At 43.4% G+C, this 18,431-nt stretch overlaps 1 pseudogene; it reads right to left on the bottom strand.

The window, feature by feature from the left end:
- Positions 1–1,167: 1,167 nt before the first annotated feature.
- Positions 1,168–17,451, bottom strand: LOC119542542 (annotated as a pseudogene).
- Positions 17,452–18,431: the final 980 nt, after the last annotated feature.

The raw sequence follows: 18,431 nt of genomic DNA, 5'->3' as shown, positions 1-18,431 counted from the left end.
AAGGAATCCAGGCGTGGGAACGAGTGGATTCCGGGCACCTGGAAAGAGCATTCAGCACCGTCTTCCTTGTACACAATGGCCAAGTGAGTGGGAGAATGTGGGATTGAGTCATAAAACCCCACCTCAGTCCTGGTTCCACAGCCTCGTACAGAAGGCCATCCTGGGCAAGTCACCTCCTGGCTTGAGCTATTCTCCTTTAAAAAAGGCTCATCAGGGCTAAATGACAATGGGTGGGTATGCACAGAGGTTTTCTAAAAGGTAAACCCACTATACAAAGATTAAATTTGTGCATGACATTTGTGTGTGTGTGTTTTGTTTTCTTTGTTTTTACCAAAGATGATCACCTTTAATGCTTTGTAATACATCTTGCTGGTCCTTCATACACACACATTTTATAAAAACACTCAGATGGTTACATCTGTGAAGTTTTATATTTTTTATTGTGGTGTTATGTATACCACATAACATTTCCCATTTTAACGACCTTCAAGCATACAATTCAGTGGCGATAATTACATTGACAATACTGTGCTACTTTCACCACTGTCCATTACCACAACCTTTCCATTGCCCCAGCATGTATGACATTTTGCTTTCTCAGTTTAGAAAGATAAACTTTTAAAAATCTAATATGTAATCTTGACTGGCAAAGAATAATTTATGAATTCAAGTTGGAAAATGGTGTCACTTAAAATTGAAGCATTCAAGTTTCCTTCACCACCATCACCCCTCTTTGCGATTTGTTTAAATGTCTTGGGCATGGAAGGAATTGCCAATTCTGATACTAATTCAATGACTATATGAGGATTTTCACTGGGATGCAGGATAGTTTAGTGCAATGGTTTTCAAAGTATGATTCCTGGGGGTATCTGAAACCATTTCAGAGGGTTCATGAAGTTTTCCCTTTTGCAACTGCATACATGTGTGAGGCCAGATTTTATATACTTCATCTAAACCAACATATCACAACAGAAGCAGATAAGAGAATCTAGCTGTCTTCTGTCAGACAAGATTTGCAAAAAATGTGAAACAATGCCACTCATACTAATTTTTTAGTTTGAAAAATAATTTTTTCATAAAAATGTGTTAACAGTAGCATGTTTTGAAATTCAATCAACTTAAAATTATATTGTACATAAGTTAGAAATCTTCTTTTAAACCACTCAGCTAGCACTTTTCCAGAAAGATCTCCATTTCTTACTTGATCCTGTTTTCTATAAGTAATGCCAAGCTGCAGTATTTGGAAGGTTGTATATGACAGACACCTGTTTGTTGGTCTTCCTAGCTAAGCCCTGGGCCTGTCCCACGGACTTGGCATCTCCAAGGAGGGTGGTGGACACAAGGTGGACACAGTTGAAGCCCTGCACATGGCCATGGTGAGGTTGCACAGGTGCAACACAGGCCCCACCCATAGGAAGAGCATTTCCACCAGCCACATGGTGAGGGAGTGGATGGACTAACTGCACCCACATTCTCAGGCTGAAATTGTGCAGGGACACATCCCTGCCTGCAACCCCCGGTGACCCCTCCACGTGCCCAGCCCATGAGTAACTGCAATCCCAGTGGGTTTTTGTTCTTTTTGAATAATAATTTTTTTTTTTTTTAAGTTTCTCAGTTTGGATTTTCATTCTGGTAATAATCCACATAAATGAAAACTCTTTGGGGTCCTCTATAACTTTTAAGATCCTAAGGCGGTCCCAAGACTAAAAAGTGTGAGAACCTCCAGCTTGTAAGTAAGAACTCTGAAGCCTAAGGAACCTGGATGGAGCCCAGCTCCACTATTTATTAGCTACCCCACGGTGTCGTATGTAGCAAACAGATGGAGGTGGCTGCTATTGCTGCCTTGTAGGACTACCCCCTCTGTAGAGATACCCTCTTCTAAAGCCCTTTCAAGTGATCACTCAAGCTGTGTGTGAATACTCTCAGTAACAAAGAATGTTTTGCTTTCTCACAAGCTAACACATTATGTATTTGGAGAGTTCTGCTCAGTTATTAACCAGGATTCTCGGACTTAGAGTACAGAAATCCAGCTTCTGCTTAGGCCAAAAGAAATTTGAGGAGCTACCTGGCTATGTAAGCTAATAGGGGAAGGGCTTAGGATACAGCTGGATTGGGCAAGAATAAATGGAACCAGTGAATTGAGCTTCTGAAACACTGCTTCTTTACCAAAGACTAGCTTAGTGCACGAGATGGAAATCTTGGCTGCAGGAGCCTCCTCTGGCACTGCCTCTCCCACAGCTTCTGCCCCAGGTAAGGGACTAGACTAGCTCTAAGTTCTGATCCCAGCCAGTTCAGGTGCCCATCACTGAGCAGCTGGTAGGTTTATGTAGAAAAATAGTAGCTGCCTGAAGAGCCTCATAGAATGGAAGGTAACAGTTCCCAGAAGGGCGGGAGTAAGTGTGGGGCAGACAGAACCAGAGGTGTCTACTACAACTTGCTGGGAAGATTCTTTTTAACATTGGCTGAAGTGTCTTGTAATATGTACCCAGTTATTCTTGTGTTGCTTCATGAAGTTGGTGGACATAAATCTTCCTTCCTGAGAGATAGCCCTTCAGATATTCAAAGATAGCCAATAGGTCTCCTTCCCCTTCCCAGTGTTCTCCAAGCTAAATTATCTGGGTCCCGCAACAGTTTCTCACCAGCTGGTTTCTCAAACTTTCACCATCCTAGTCGAACTCCCCAAATCCTTCCAGTTAGCTAGTGTATTCTGAAGATTTGAAGCCCAGAACTGAAAATTGCACTTCATATGCAGGGAAAGATGGGAGCTATTACCTCTTCAGACTGGGTGCCGTTCTTTCATTGAAGACCTCTAGACCAGGGCTCCCCAAACTTCGGTAAGCATGCAGATCACACGGGGATCTTGTTAAAATGCAGATTCTGACTCAGTGTGTCATGGTGGAACTTGAGATTCTGCATTTCTGTGAAGCTCTCAAGTGATGCTGATGCTGCAGGTTTCCAGACCACGCTACTCACATTATTGTGTTTTACTTGCAGTCAACTAAATCACTACATGGTTTTCTCAAAAGCAGTGATTAAGCCACCCCTCCTTCCTATATTCTTGTGCAATTGATTTTTTAACCTAGCTGCAGAATTTTTTATTTACCCCTGTTAATTTCCTCTGGCTAGTTTAGGGCTTTTTTTTTTTTTTTTCCCTAAATTTAGTTTGTTAAGGTCTCTGGATCTTGATCCAAAGGTCATTAATGGAATTATTATCTGCCTACTGTATGCTATGCTTTGGGAACACAGCATCCCTTCCCCCAAGAAGTTCACAGGGGAGATCGCTAAAATGATGAAATGAATGAAAGATGGAAGTTGATTCTGGAGAGATTGAGTGCCCAGGTCTGGGCTTGATCAGCAAGTGCCCATTCTTTCTTGGTTTTCCTTCACTTCTGACAGTTCCTGTCCCCTGTAGAAGCTCCTCTTCCTCAGTCTGTTCCCAAAGGTTCCATTCTCAGAGGGTTCTTCTCTTCCTGGGAAACCCCTATCTCACCCATATTTGCAGAGGCATGCTGAGTTCCCAGATCAGCTCCAGAGAACTGGTTGTATTCCTCCCTTCCCAAATCCACCTGCAGTAACCTCATGCTGATTACTTGAAATTGGCCACAGTGAGTGTATTTATACCACAGAAATTGGGAAATGTTACAAATCAGAGCTTCTTTCCTTGGAAAGCCCGTAGTTAGGCATTCATTTATCAGCACACCACTGCCTGGTGACCACCTTTAGGACAGTGACAGGGACTCAAACAAATAGTTGTACACGAATGTTCATAGCAGCAGTATTCACAGTAGTCCAAAGGTGGAAGCAGCTCAAGTGTTCATCAATGGATTAATGGAAAAACAAATTGGGTGTACACATACAATGAACTATTACTCAGCCATAAAAAGGAATGAAGTGTTGATACATGCTACAACATGCATAACCTTGAACATACTGTGTTGAGTGAGGTCAGTTACCTAACCTCCAGGGATCAGAGACAATCTCCATACCTTCTGTCATGGTTGTGGGCAGAATCCGGGGCCCAGTGCAAATGGCAAAATAGGTTGTGACATTCAGTGTCAACAGCCAACACCTCCCCAGACTTGTTTTGTGGCATAATTTTGGCTGCGCCTGCAGCTGCTGCCCATTTTCTGAGCCTGATTCTCCCCCACCCCTAGAGCAAATGTGAGCTCTCCAACATCCTCTTAGTATCCACTCTGCTATAAAAATCCTCACCTCTTCTCATTATGCCTGCCTGTCTGTACCAGTGGACCAACACCTTTTCCTCATTCATTCTCAAAACATTCCTATCTAAAAAAGCCCTTTACATTAGAGGGTCATTTGACATTTTACACCCATCAGTGTCTGCTGACAGAATCCTTTACTTTGTTTTTGTTTCATATTTTGATCAGATTCTTTTTCAAACCATAACTCACGGAGGAGTTGATTCCCTGTGTAGTTATCAAGTTTCTCTAGACAGTGCTTCATTTCTTCCTAATCAGACCTATGTTCAACGTACTGTTGGAACATCTCTTGGTGAACCTCTGTCCCCAGTTGAGACCACTGCCCAGCCCTCCAAGCTGGCATAGCACCCCATGGCAAGCAGAATCTCACACGATTCCCAGAGTATCCTTGGGGACTGGGGTTGTAGCAAGCAGACTAAGGACAGAATGACCAGTTGGAGGGAACTCAAAAGTTTTGGAGAGAAATGAAGAGGGCCCTCACATTCATCTGCTGTTTACAGGCTTGCACCCATCCCTCTGACCCGATCCCACTACTGCCTTGTAGCTCCAGCTGCACTTGCTCAATTTTAGTTATACCTTCTGTGCCAGTCTGAAACCATTATGTGCCCCAGGAAAAGCCATGTTCTTTTAATCCAGTTTTGTGCATGAAGATTTATTGTGGGTGGGACCTTTTGATTGGGTTGTTTCCTTGGAGATGTGACCCACCCAACTGTGGGTGAGATCTTTTGATTAGATTATTTCCATTAAGGTGTGACCCCACCCATTCAGGGTGGGTCTTAATTAGATCATTGGAGTCCTTAAGAGCTGAGAGCCCATACAGACCCAGATGCTTGGAGATGCTAGGAGACACAGACAGAAGGGTGTTTGTAGATGCTAAGCTAAGAAATGAAACCCAGAGTTTTCCCTGGAGAAGCTGAGAGAGGACCCCTAGATGCTTAGAGAGAAATGCCCCAGGAGAACCAAGCAGAAAGCTGGAATAAGCTAAGAGTGACAGAGCCCAGAGACATTTTGGAGAAAACCATTCTGAAATGCAACCTGGGAGCAAAGGACCAGCAGATTCCAGCCATGTGCCTTCCCAGTTGACAATGGTGTTCCGGATGCCATGGCCTTCCTTCAGTGAAGGTATCCTCTTGTTGATGCCTTAGTTTGGACACTTCTATGGCCTTAGAACTTAAATCTGTAACCTAATAAATCCCCTTTATAAAAGCCAATCCCTTTCTGGTATTTTGCATAATGGCAGCTCTAGCAAAGTGGAACACCTTCCAAGTTTCATCTCTTGTCCAGTCCACTCAGGGTCCCTCATCCCCTGCCTCAGTGTGGTTCTAGAGACACTGGTCCACCCTAGACTCCCCTAAAAAGACAGTGGGCACCCATCTCCTTTAGAATCCCTGTCATGCAGGCTTGCTCTTTTCTCTGAACATTTTGAAATCTTCCCTAAAGCAAGGGCATATTTCTGGATAAGCACAGGCCACAGTGAAGTCTGAATCAGCACAGTCACTTTCTCCAAAGCTTCCTATTTCTTCTACTTTACCCAACCAGTTCTTTCTTGTTGGTCAAAAGCAACTTCAGAGTAGCCACTCTTCAGACTAACTGTGCCTGCATTTTGCATTCTGAGACATGAATATCCACTACCATCAAAGGAGAACCTATCAGATCCTTTACTCACAGGAGAATTACACCTCTCTGAGATGCCCTGATAATTAAATATTCTGTTTTCTGCCAAACTAACTCCTCCTCATGTAACTGTAGCTTCTATATTGCTTAAAGACATGCCATCTAGTCAAACAGGCTGGAAACCTCTAAGTCACCTTCAATACCAACTTTTCCCCAGTCCCAATATCCATTGTACACTTTGGATGACTGTATGGTATGTGACTATATCTCAATAAAATTGTATTTAAAAAAAAAGAATAAAGAAAGCAAACAAAAAAACATAGAAAATTATTTATTATATGATACTAAGAAAAACAAGAATTATCACTGGCACTGTGAGTACAATAATGTAAAAAATATATAACATGCAAAAATGAAATTGCAGTTGGGGAGAGGAAATTATGGGTCATTTATAATTGTTTTTCCTTTATTCTTGCTTTAGATTCTCTTGCATTTAAAATAAGGAAAAATTAATTCCCCTATGAAGCCATACTGTCTAAAGTCTCCAGAAGGCTCCACTTGCCAAGACAGATGACTCAACCTGTTGAGGGTTTATCCTCACAACTTACCACTTCCCTGGTGCTCTCACACAATCTCATCTGATCTGCCTAATTGCTTCTTCTATCAGATCTTTGCTTTTGAACAAAGTCAATTGCTGGGCTCCTGTCACCAGCTCATCTCAGCAACACCTGAGATTGTATTTAGCTCCTTGTATCAAATTATCAACCACACTCTCTTCATTATCCATCTGCTGTGCATTGCAATAAAGCTTTAAGGCTCTGGAGTCCTTTCACCTTGCGTTGCCCAAGTTTCCAAGTGCCTCTCTTTCTGTCATTTTTTTCTTGCCATTTTCTTGTCATTATTCTCTGTCCTCCCTGGTATCCAGTGTTGTCTGTGTTCTTTCTCACTCCCACTCAGATATCTCCCTGAGGCCTTCTTGATCCCCAGTCTCCTCCCAGGAGGGGTCAGACAAGCTTAGCTTGAAATCGTGACTGCTACCAACCCACGCTGTGACTCTGAACAAGTTTCTGAGCTTGAGTTACTTAACTGTTGTATTAGTTAGGGTTCTCTAGGGAAACAGAATCAACAAGAGATATCTGTAAATATAAGATTTTATAGAAGTGTCTCACGCAACTGTGGGTATGCACGAGTCCAAATTCCGTAGGGCAGGCAGCAAACTGGCAACTCCAGCGAAGATGTTTGATGAACTCCTCAGGCAGCAAACTGAGAACTTCGATGAACGTGTTCGATGAACTCCTTGGGAAACGCTTCGCTGGTCAGCAGAAGTGAAGTTCCTCTATCTGTCTTGCTTAAAAGTCTTCAACCAATTGGATTAAATCCAGCTGATTTCATTGTCTCATTGTGGAAGACACACCCTTTGTTGATATAATCAGTCACAGCTGCAGCCAATTGACTGATGATTTAATAAACCAGCTTCTGGTTTATTAACCAGCCACAAATGTCCTTGCAGTATCGTTAGGCCACTGCTTGCTTGACCAGACACCTGAGTACCATCACCTGGCCAAGAAAACATATGAACCTAACCATCACATCTGTAAAGTAGGAATAAGAATAAAAATAGTATAACTAGGGACTACCATGAAAACTGTGACTTAAAGAAACTAGATTGCCTGCTGAAACAGATCTGAGCTGGGATTTCTGATTGGCAGAAAGGAAGTGGATCTCTGGCAAGCAAGATTGGACTGTGAAGGGCTTGAGGGTTTTAATATATCCAAATAAACAACATGTGGTTTTCTAAGGAAATAAATCTTGGAAACACCAAATTGGAGCATCCTTGAGGCAAAAGTAGGCAGTGCCCACTCCAGCTCTCTGCAGAGTGGTGCAGTCTCGATGTGCTGGTTTGAATCTGTTATGAACCCCACAAAAAGACTATGTTCTTTTAATCCACTCTTGTGGGAGCAGACCTATTGTGGGTGGGATCTTTTGATTAAGTTGTTTCCATGGAGATGTGACCACCCAGTTGTGGGTGGGACATTTTATTAGATTGTTTCCATGGAGATATGACCCCACCCATTCAAGGTGGGTCTCAGTTAGTTTACTGGCATCCTCTATGAGAGGATAAAAGGCAGAGAGAGACATTTTGAAGAGAGCTCAGAGCCGACACAGACCTTGACAGTTGGAGATGAAGCCTAGAGTTTTTCCCAGAGAAGCTAAGAGAGGACCCCCAGATGCTTAAAGAGAAATGCCCTGGGAGAAACAACTTGTGCATAACATCTGCTTCTGATTGCTTCCTTCAGACTGTGCTGTGGGGTGGCAGCCCAGGATCTCGTCAAAGGCCCATCAGTAGAGTACTATTATCCACGTTTGCAAATGAGGGCATCAGGATGCAGAGCATTTAAGAGCCTGCCTGAGGACACTTGACCCCTGACCCCTGATCTCACACTTTTTCCACTCTATCACTTTACCTCTTATACAGGGAACAAAATCTCGAGGAGGTTGAGTGTTCTGAGAATCTTCCCCTTTGGAAGAAAGGGGTGTGTACACAGGGATCCTCAGAAATTTTAGGAGTCTGGGTTCCTGGATGGCCTCGTGTTCTTGGCAGAGCACAATGATCAGGGGATGTACTGAACCTAGAAGAAATAGACCTATACCTTTTGTGCAAAATCAAATACCATCTTATATGAAATTCTAGTTGAGGCAAGTGATAGCAGGCACCAAAGATTTCAGAAAAATTTATGGGAGCAAAACATTAGATTGGGAAGGATTCTGTCCATTCCCTTAAATATTCCTGAGAATTGGGGAAAAGCTGCTTGTACCAGTCAGGGTCCTGGTGGCAAACAGCAGAAGCAAACTGGCTAGCTTGTGCAAGAAAGGGATTTCTTAGTGGACTATTAGATGGCTCACGGAATGGCAGGAAGTCTAGAGCAGTAGCTTAGAGAAAAGACTGGAAGCAAGAAGGGCAAAGAGGAGGCAAAAAGCAAACTTCAGGAGCAGTCAGCTAGCACTGCCACCCCGGAACACTCCCTACAGCCTGTGAAACAGGCTGCCCACTCCTGGGCTCTAATGCCACCCTTGAAGCAAGAGCCCCGGATCAGCCCAGCCTGGGTCACCTGCCCATGCTGGCAGCCCTGGGTGGCAGTGGGTGGGTGGAAGGGAATGATGTCTCCTTCTGCTTCTGCGATGGGAGGCAGGGGCTTGAGATAATCCCCCAAATTAGAAGAGCATTTGGAGGCTGGGCAGCCAAAATGACAAATATTTTCTGCATTGCTGTTATTCAACCTCAACGCTAGGCACCGCCTGTCATTTTTCCCTCAACACAGAGGCTCAAGCCTCTTCCTTCTTTAAAACTCCCTCACTCAGGTGACTTCCTCCCCTAGCTCATCTTCCTCTGCAGCCCTTTGGAAGCCAGGTTTCTTGAAAGGACTGTCCACACTGAAGTTCCTACTTCCTCATTGCCACTTTCCACCATCTGCCAACTCTTTCCCACCACTCCATGGCAACAGCCCAGCAAGGTCATCAAGAACTTCTGGATGAGAAAAAGACTCATTGCTTTTTGTCTTCTGCCTCATTTCTTTTTTAACTGTTGCCATGCATTATATAGCATGACAGGGATGGATTCCAATTTTATGCAGCCTGAAGCTTATATGTTTTGGGGAAGCCTCTTAAAGAAAAATAATACAAATTTACGCATAGAAATTGCTGGAGTCCCTCCCCAGGTCTTGGAAGGGGCTGATGCAAACGAAGAGCCCTGCAGCTTAAGCTTCATTAGCTTCCCTGTGAATCCTCCCCAAGAAAAGACCTTCCGGAGTATGTGACCTTCCCCATCAGTGGACATGACAGATTGGTCAGGTTTCTGCTATTACAGAAGTGCTGCAAAGAAAATTCATTTATGAACACGCATAAATATTTCTGCAGGATCGCCAGAAAGAACCGGAATTAACACGTTGCAGTGCATGGGCCTTTTCAATTTTACTCCATCATGCACTGCTGGACTGTCCTCCAAATAGGTGTCGCAAAATCACACTCCAACCAGCAGCTGCAGGGGGAGTCTCCTCACCTACTTGCTAACATCGGATATTGATAATATTTTCCATTTTTTGCAAAGATGATGGGAACAATAAAAAGGCATCTCAATGTTGTTTTAAATTTGCATTTCTCTGATTTCTGGGGACACTGAACACCTTTGCATATGTTTACTGGGAATTTGGATCCTTTCTGTGCAAATCACCTTTACATATCAGTTGCCCAATTTTCTGTGGGGTTGTTTGTCATTTTCCTATTTCTTTTAGGATTTTTCATATTGTTCATTAGTAACCTGTTATATACATGGTAACAGTTTTCTGTCAGCCCACCACAGATGTTTTAACCTTGGTTTTGGTGTCTGCTTAAACTTCCGTGACACAGGGCTCCCCGGGTTTTCCTCCTATTTCTCTGGTTGAACGTGTGCCCTCCCCTCCCTGCCTCTTCCCTCCCAGCCTTCCCCATTTCATAAATGGTACCAAATCCATAGATATCTCAAGCAAGAATCACGGGCTTCTCCTTTGATCTTCCTTCTACCTCATCCTCTGTATCTGACTTGCTGCTGAGCCCTACCAATTTTAGGTCTTAAATATCTGTCAAATGCACGGTCTTTAAATATCTGTCAAGTGCACGTAGTTCTCTCCAGCTTCCCCACCGGTCTACGACACCATCATGCCTCACCTGGAAATTTGCAAACAGCTTCCCACCTGGTTTCCCTGAGTCTGCTCTGCCCCCTCCAATCCATTCTGCCAGGATCTTTTTTAATCCAAATTGATCTTGTCACACTATTCAAGGGCAGCTTCTTGCCCTGAGAATCAAAACTAAAATTCTTCTTGTGGCCCACAAGGCCCTAACTGGTCTGGCCAGAGCCACTTTGTCCCTTGGGATATTCTCTACTGCTCTCCGGTGTTATCAACCTTCAGAGCAAATGTTTCTTGCTCCTAATTAGCTTGAAGCCTTTTTAGTTGCAGTTCCTTCTCTCTTGAAAGCTTCCACTCTCATCCCACTGCCTAATACGTTTCTTTTTCTCAAACAAGACTAAGCTTTATTCCTCTCCATGCTCAAACACCAATAGAGCGTCCATCCACCCCGATCGCTCTCAGTGTTTGGACAGATGAACTCTGATGTGCTCCAGCCTTGTGGACTCCGAAATGGAACGTCTAGTGAGGGTGAAGGTGGGTGCTCCAAGTCTGCTTATTTCTCTTTTCAGAGGCAACTGAATGCCATGGAGACAGAATGTTGTTCCGGCCCTTTCAGAAAAAGACTTGCCCATTATTATGCTGAGAAACACAGAACTCTTTACTGTCCTGCCCAAGACTCTGTACCAACCAAAAGAGAAAGTATTCATCAGTATGCTTTTTTTTTACCCCTGCTCTTCTTTCACTAACAGCCTTATTCAGTCAAAAGATTGCCTTGGGGAGAATTAGAATTGTTCTATCAAGAATGCAAAAAAGGAACTGTCAATATTCAACTTTTGATTTTCGAAATGAGCTCTTGAGGCCCATATCAGATAAAATAACCTCCTTCAAGTTATCTATTTATTCAACATATGCTTACTGACCTCTATAATGAGCTGTGAACAATTTCGAGTGTAGAGATAGGGTAGTGAAAAAGGTAGACTTTGAGAGCCAAAAGGTGAAAACAGCTCAGGTGTCTATCAACAGATGAATGGGAAAACAAAATGTGGTCTATCCCTACCATGGAATATTCCTCAGCCATAAAAAAGAATGAAGTTCAGATACATACACAATATGGTTGAACCTTGAAAACATGCTCAGTAAAAGAAGTCAGAAACGAAAGGACAATGATATATTGAGAACAGGTAAATCCACATACAGAAAGTAGACTAGAGTGTACCAGGGACTGAGAGTAGTGGGGAACGGGGAGTTAGGCCTTAATGGGACAGAGTTTCTGTGTTAAGTGAAAAATTTGGGAAATATAGTGGTGATGGTTGTGCAACATCATGAATGTAACTAATGCCACTAAATTATATACTTAAAAATGGTTACAATGACAAATTTTATGTTACATATACTTGATCACAATTTTTAGAAAATCAATTGGCTTCACATCTATGACCAACTGATATTTGACAGGGTACAAAGTCCACTGATAGGGAAATAATAGCCTCTTCAACAAATGGTGCTGGGAAATCTGGCTGTCCATGGGCAAAAGAATGAAGGTGTACCCCTACCTCACATCATTTATAAAAAATCAATTCAAAATGGATCAAAACCTAAATATAAGAACCTGAATGATGAAATTCCTAGATGAAAACAGAGGGAAGCATCTTCAGGACCAGGTTTCTTAGACTTTACACTAAAAGCAAGAGCAACAAAAGAAAAAATAGATAAATGGGACCTCTTCAAAATTTAAAACTCTTGTGCATCAAAGGACTTTATCATGAAAGTAAAAAGACAACCTACAGAATGGGAGCAATATTTGGAAACCACATATCTTATAGGGTTTAATATCTAGAATATATAAACAAATCCTATAACTCAACAACAAAAAAACAAACTACCCAATTAAAAAATGGGTAAAAGACTTGAATAGACATTTCTCCAAAGAAGACATACAAATGGCCCAAAAGCACATGAAAAGATGCTCAACATCCTTAGCCTTCAAGGAAATGCAAATCAAAACCACAATGAGATACCATTTTGCACCCACTAGAACAGCTACCATTTTTTAAAAAAACTGAAAATTACAAGTGTTGGAGAGGATGTAGAGAAATAGGAACACTCATTCATTGCTGGTGGGAATGTAAAATGCTACAGCTGCAGTGGAAGACAGTTTGGCAGTTCCTCAGAAAGTATAGAATTATCATATGGCCCTATGATCCCACTTCTCGGAATATACACAAGAGAATTGAAAGCAGGGACTGAAACAAGTATTTGCACATTGATGTCCTTAGTGGCCAAATTGCCAAAAGATGGAAGCAACCCAAGTGTCCATGGATGGATAAACAACATGTGGTACATGCATACAATGGAATATTATTCAGCTCTTAAAAGGAATGACGTTCTGATATATGCAACAACACTGATGAACCTTGAAGACATCATATTGAGTGAAATAAGCCAGACACAAAAGGGCAAATATTGTTTGAGCTCACTGATATGAAATAATTAGAATAAGCAAATTCATAGAGTCAGAAACTAGAATACATGTTACCAGGGATGAGAGTGGAGACAGGGAATGGAGAGTGAATGCTTAAATTGTACAGAATTTCTATTTGGGGTGATAGAAAAGTTTTGGTAATGAATGGTGATAATGGCAGCTCAACATTGTGAACATAATTAACAACACTGAATTATGTATTTGAATGTGGTTAAAAGTGGAAATTTCAGGTTGTTACTGGACTATATTTTTTTAAAAAAAGCCATAGGACTGGGCTGTACAACACAAACAGGAAACCTTAATGTAAACCATAGACTGCAATTAATACTACAATTATAATATTATTTCATCAATTGTAACAAATGTTCCACACTAATGCAAGGTGCATTAGTAAGGGGGGAAGGACAGTGTACAGGAACTCTGTATTTTCTGCATGATTTTTCTGTGAACCTACAACTTCTCTAATAAAAAAATTATACTGAAAAAAAAATCAGTTGGGAGGTAGGGGGTAGAAAGAAGGTGGGCGTTTTATCCTTACCTTCCATAGAACACTTATTCTAGTGGAGAGATAGAACATCATCAAATAAACAAGTAAATATTAATATGTCCATGAGGGTTGATTCCGATGAAGCAAACAAAGCAGACTAAGGGGGCAGAGTAAAGAGAGGGACTATCTAAGCAGGATGGCCAGGGAGGGCCTCTCTGAGAAGGTGGCGATGCAGCAGAGCCCTAAATGAGGCAAAGATCCAGCATCCCGGGGAAAAGCCCCAAGAGGAGGCAGATGCAAGTGTCTGAGGAGAGGAAGGAGGCTGGTGTGGCTGGGGCAGGGTGAGCCAGGGTGAGGGTTATGGGAGGTTAGACAGGAGACACACAAGATCCCGCAGGACTTGAAAATCATGGATTTGAGATTCTATTCCAAATGCTTTGGGAAGGCAGCGGAGGCGATATACATGGCCTGATTTATGTTTTAGAAAATTCTCTCTGGCTGCTGTATGGAAAGTAGGGTGGGAGCGGGGAGAAGTGGCAGCAGGACACGGATTAGGAAGTGGCATAGGGGCCAGGTGAAGATGACAGCATCCTAAACTACAATGGCACCATGAAGGCGATGAGCTGTGTTAGATTCTGGATGTATTCGGAAGCTAGAGCTTCTGGGATTTGCTGATGGATTGAATGGAGGGGGTTAAAGGAAATAGAGGGGGTTAAAGGATGGAGGGGGTTAAAGGAAGTAGAGGTGATTCCTAGGTTTTTGTCCCAAGTAATAGGGTGAAAAATAGTGCCATTTACTGGGAGAAGAGTGGATTCCAGTGTTCACAATTCCTATTTTGGAGGTCCAGCAAGCACGTGCATGTGACCTTCTGGGGCTGTTTAGAGACTAGAGGGGAAGATACAATTGAGGAGTCGTTGGCAGTTAGTATTCAAAGACGGGGGATTGAATTTGATCGTCTATGGAGTGAGTTCCAACAGAGAAGAGAAGTAGTCTGAGGAACCAGGAGCAGATGTACTGTTCAGAGGACAGGAGCCCATCATTCTCCACACTGCCCAAGCCCACATCTCCCAGGTCACCCTCATCACCTGGACCCTGTCCCCATATAGCTCTGAACATCCCCTAATCCATCCCAGTCTCATACCCCCCTAATCTGCTAAGTGCTCCCACCATGCCCTCGGAGCACTCGGCCTCTGCTCAGCAAAACTCTCTAACCCCCCAACCTCTTCTCTGCTAACCTGACTTTCCCTTGAAGACACTGCTTCCTTACAGCTCTCAGACGGGGACTGTTTTTAGCTCTCGTGCTCCATATATCAAAGTGCTGGAGGTGAGGCGGGGGCTCCTCCAGGCTCCCCATTGCCTCTTCCTGACCCTTGTCCCTCGTTCCTTCCTATCAAGTCTCCCACCTCCCTTGTGCACAGGACCTGCCTGCCTTTCAGGAGCTCAGCTTCCTCCCGGAGTACTCCCGCGCTCCTCCCTCTCTCTCCGCCTCCACTCCTCCTCACTTCCTTCTTCCTTAGACCACGTAGACCATCCCCCCGACTCCTGGGCTTCCTCAGCCCCCAGGCTGCCAGGGGCTGGTTCCTCACCACTTGCTGCCCTTGTCATGCCCTGGAGCTCCTCATTGTCCAGAACGGCTCCACCTCCAGTCAGTACGGAATACTACCTCCTTCTTGGCACTTTCATTTCCATTTGTTTAATTTTTATTGCAGTAACATATTTAATAACATAGAATTTCCCATTTTAGCCATTTTTAAGTATACAATTCAGTGGCATTGGTTACATCCACAATGTTGCACTACCATCACAGCCATCCATTAACAAAACTGTTTCATCACCCCAAGCAGAACCTCTGTATACTGGCTAAGCAATAATTTCCCTTTCCTTTTACCCTGTGGCCTCTGGTAACCTCTCATCTACTTATTATCTCTATCAATTTATTTATTCTTGATAGTTCATATAAGTGGAATCATGCAATATTTGTCCTTTTCTGTCTGGCCACTTTCATGTTTTTTTTTTTTTTAATTTATTAAGGTTTATTCACACACCATAAAATCATCCAAAATATACAATCAATTGATCACATTACCATCATATAGTTGTTCATTCATCACCTGACTATTTTTTAACATTTTCCTTTTACCAGAAAAAGTTATAATCAGAATAAAAAACAAATAGTGAAAAAAGAACACCCAAATCGTCCCCCACCTCCCGCCCTATTTTTCCTTTTGTTTTTTTGCCCCTATTTTTCTACTCATCCATCCATACACTGGATAAAGGGAGAGCAATCCACAGGTTTTCACAATCACACTGTCACCCCTTGTAATCTACATTGTTATACAATTGTCTTCAAGAATCAAGGCCACTGGATTGGAGTTTGATAGTTTCAGGTATTTACTTCTAGCTATTCCAAAAACATTAAAACCTAAAAAGGGTTATCTTTATAGTGCATAAAAGTGTCCATCTGAGTGACCTCTCGACTCCATTTGAAATCTCTCAGTGTCTGAAGCTTTGTTTCATTTCATTTTGCACCCCCTTTTGGTCAAGAAGATGTTCTCAATCCCACAATGTCGGGACCAGATTCATCCCCGGGAGTCATATCCCACATTGCCAGGGAAAGTTACACCCCTGGGAGTCAGGTCCCACGTAGTGGGGAAGGCAGTGAGTTCATCTGCAGAGGTGGCTTAGTTAGAGAGAGAGTGGCCACTTCCACTTACTAAAATGCTTTGAAAGTATGTCCTTATTGTAGCTTGTATCACTATTTCTTTTTATGAATGAAAAATATTCCATTGCATGTATGTACTGCATTTTGTTTATCCATTCATCTGTTGAGGGACACAGGTTGCTTTCACTTTTTGATTATTGCAAATAATGTTGCTATGAACACTGGCATACAAGCATCTGTTTGAGTCCCTGTTTTCAATTCTTTGGGGTATATACCTAGGAATAGAACTGACAGATCATAGAGCACAAGCATCCCAGTCTCAGATCTCCACCTCCATCTATATTTGTAGTTCCTCCTTTTAGTAACCTGATGTGACAATTCTTTTTCACATTTGGGACCTCTGAGAACTAATCCCTCATCTTTTAACAAGTCATAGCCCTTCCTATCCTCATGTCCCTCCTTACCATTCTATGCTGAACAGCTGAATGCAGCTGGAGAAAAACCTCAACCAGGCTGAAAGTTCTCACTTTGAGTTGATGAGAAAAACTCAAGCAGGGCCTCAGTGCCTCCAGCAACCCAACCACCTTTCTCTGGTTCACTTTTCTCTCCCTCTCTTAGAGGCAGAGAAGTAATCAGCACTGAATACAGCCTCCTTCTTGGTACTAGTTTCTGAAGCAGTTTGTCTGGATGAAGGGGGGAGGGCAGAGGGAAACGCAGGCTGGTTAGCGAGCCAGGAGCCCAGCAGGCTGTCCATCCACCCTGCTGTGGGAAGCTCTGAGAGCCAAAGCTTTTCATTTGCAGGGGCTGGATTTCCAGACTAGTACGGTAAACCCTGAATGGGGAAGGATGCGATATTTATCCATTCACAGTAGCTCAGAAGGAGAAGAGATAATAGTTTCAAGACTTCACCTGAGAGTAGTGGGAGGGGGCGATTATCTCTGGGGTTAGGGGAGGAGAAAGAAAGTGGGGAGGAGTTTAATGGGATCTTCCCAAACCCAGCGAAAGCAGGAGTCAGAATCTTCCAGCACTCCAGGGAGCTAAGCCAACTCCTAGGGACCATCAGACGCCCACCACTGCATGGCACCTTTCACCTGTGTCCTGTTTCAAGGAAGACCTTGAGCTGAGTTCTCTGCCCTCAGGTGAGACCCCCATGACCAGTTACCTGCAATAACCTTCCACTGATGGCCCAGCTGGAGTTGTCCTGCCTGGAAGCCTTGCTCAGTCCCTCCAAACCATCCTGTGTGAACAACAGCATTGTCAAACAGCCTATGACGCAGATGAGCGTCCCCCAAAGAGGGAGGGTCTCGGACATTCATGGGGCTCATGGGTAAGGGAGAGCCCCCAGCATTTGTTCTCGGAGGATCTTTCCGGAACCACCTCGAGATGACTCCCCTTTGTGGAGGAAGTGGAGCCGCCCACTGCCGTTACCCAAGCTTTTAAGAATCCTGGTCTTTGGGGACTTGCAGTGAGCAGGAAAAGGCACCAGTCCTGATTCTTTCTTTCCCCGAATGGCGTGGGGAAGGGAAGGTTCCCAAGCCCCCTCTGCGCGGTATATCCCTAAATTCATCACTTATTTCTCTCTACCTCATCCTGTTTCCCAGATCGCTGCCACTCTTGCTGGCTGGTTGCCTTGGCCGGCTTAGTTGCTGCCTCTCTGACTCACCAATTCTAAGTCTCAGCCCTAATTATGTCACTCCCTTGCTTTATATCAGGGGCCTCGGGGGTCTGTAAGTTTCAGCCGGTGGACAAATCCAGCTCACTGCCTCTTTTGGTATGGCCTGCGAGCTAAGAATGCTTTTCATGTTTTTTAATGGTTGGAAAAAAAATCAAAAGAAGCATAGTATTTCATGACATGTGCAACTTCTATGAAATTGAAATTTGGGCATCCATAAATAAAGCTTGATTGAAGCACAGTCATGCTCATTCGTTTATGTATTGTCTATGGCTGTTTGGGTGCTACAACGGCAGAGTTGAGTAGTTAAGACAGAGACGTAAGGCCTCTAAAGCCTAAAAGATTTACTGTGTGGATGTCACAACCCAGCTTAGCCCTAGGACCAAGAACATACCGGGCATGGAGTCGGACAAGAGTTTAATAGGACTGACTTACAGGAGTTACAGTTTCACGGTGGCAACGGGCTGGGAGAGATGGAAGTTAGTGCTCCGCAAAAGCAGGGGGTGCCAGGGACTGGTTTATAAGGGTTAGGACAAGGGGGGTGAGAACAGAGTTTCGGCAGGGTCTTGTGACACAAGGGTGTAGAGCTCTGTTATCAACAGAGATCAGGGGAGGGGAGTTTCAATGCTTTGT

Source organism: Choloepus didactylus, chromosome 8 (genome assembly GCF_015220235.1).
Source record: "Choloepus didactylus isolate mChoDid1 chromosome 8, mChoDid1.pri, whole genome shotgun sequence".
NCBI classification, from domain to species: Eukaryota; Metazoa; Chordata; class Mammalia; order Pilosa; family Megalonychidae; genus Choloepus; species Choloepus didactylus.
This window is presented reverse-complemented; position numbering and strand designations above follow the sequence as displayed.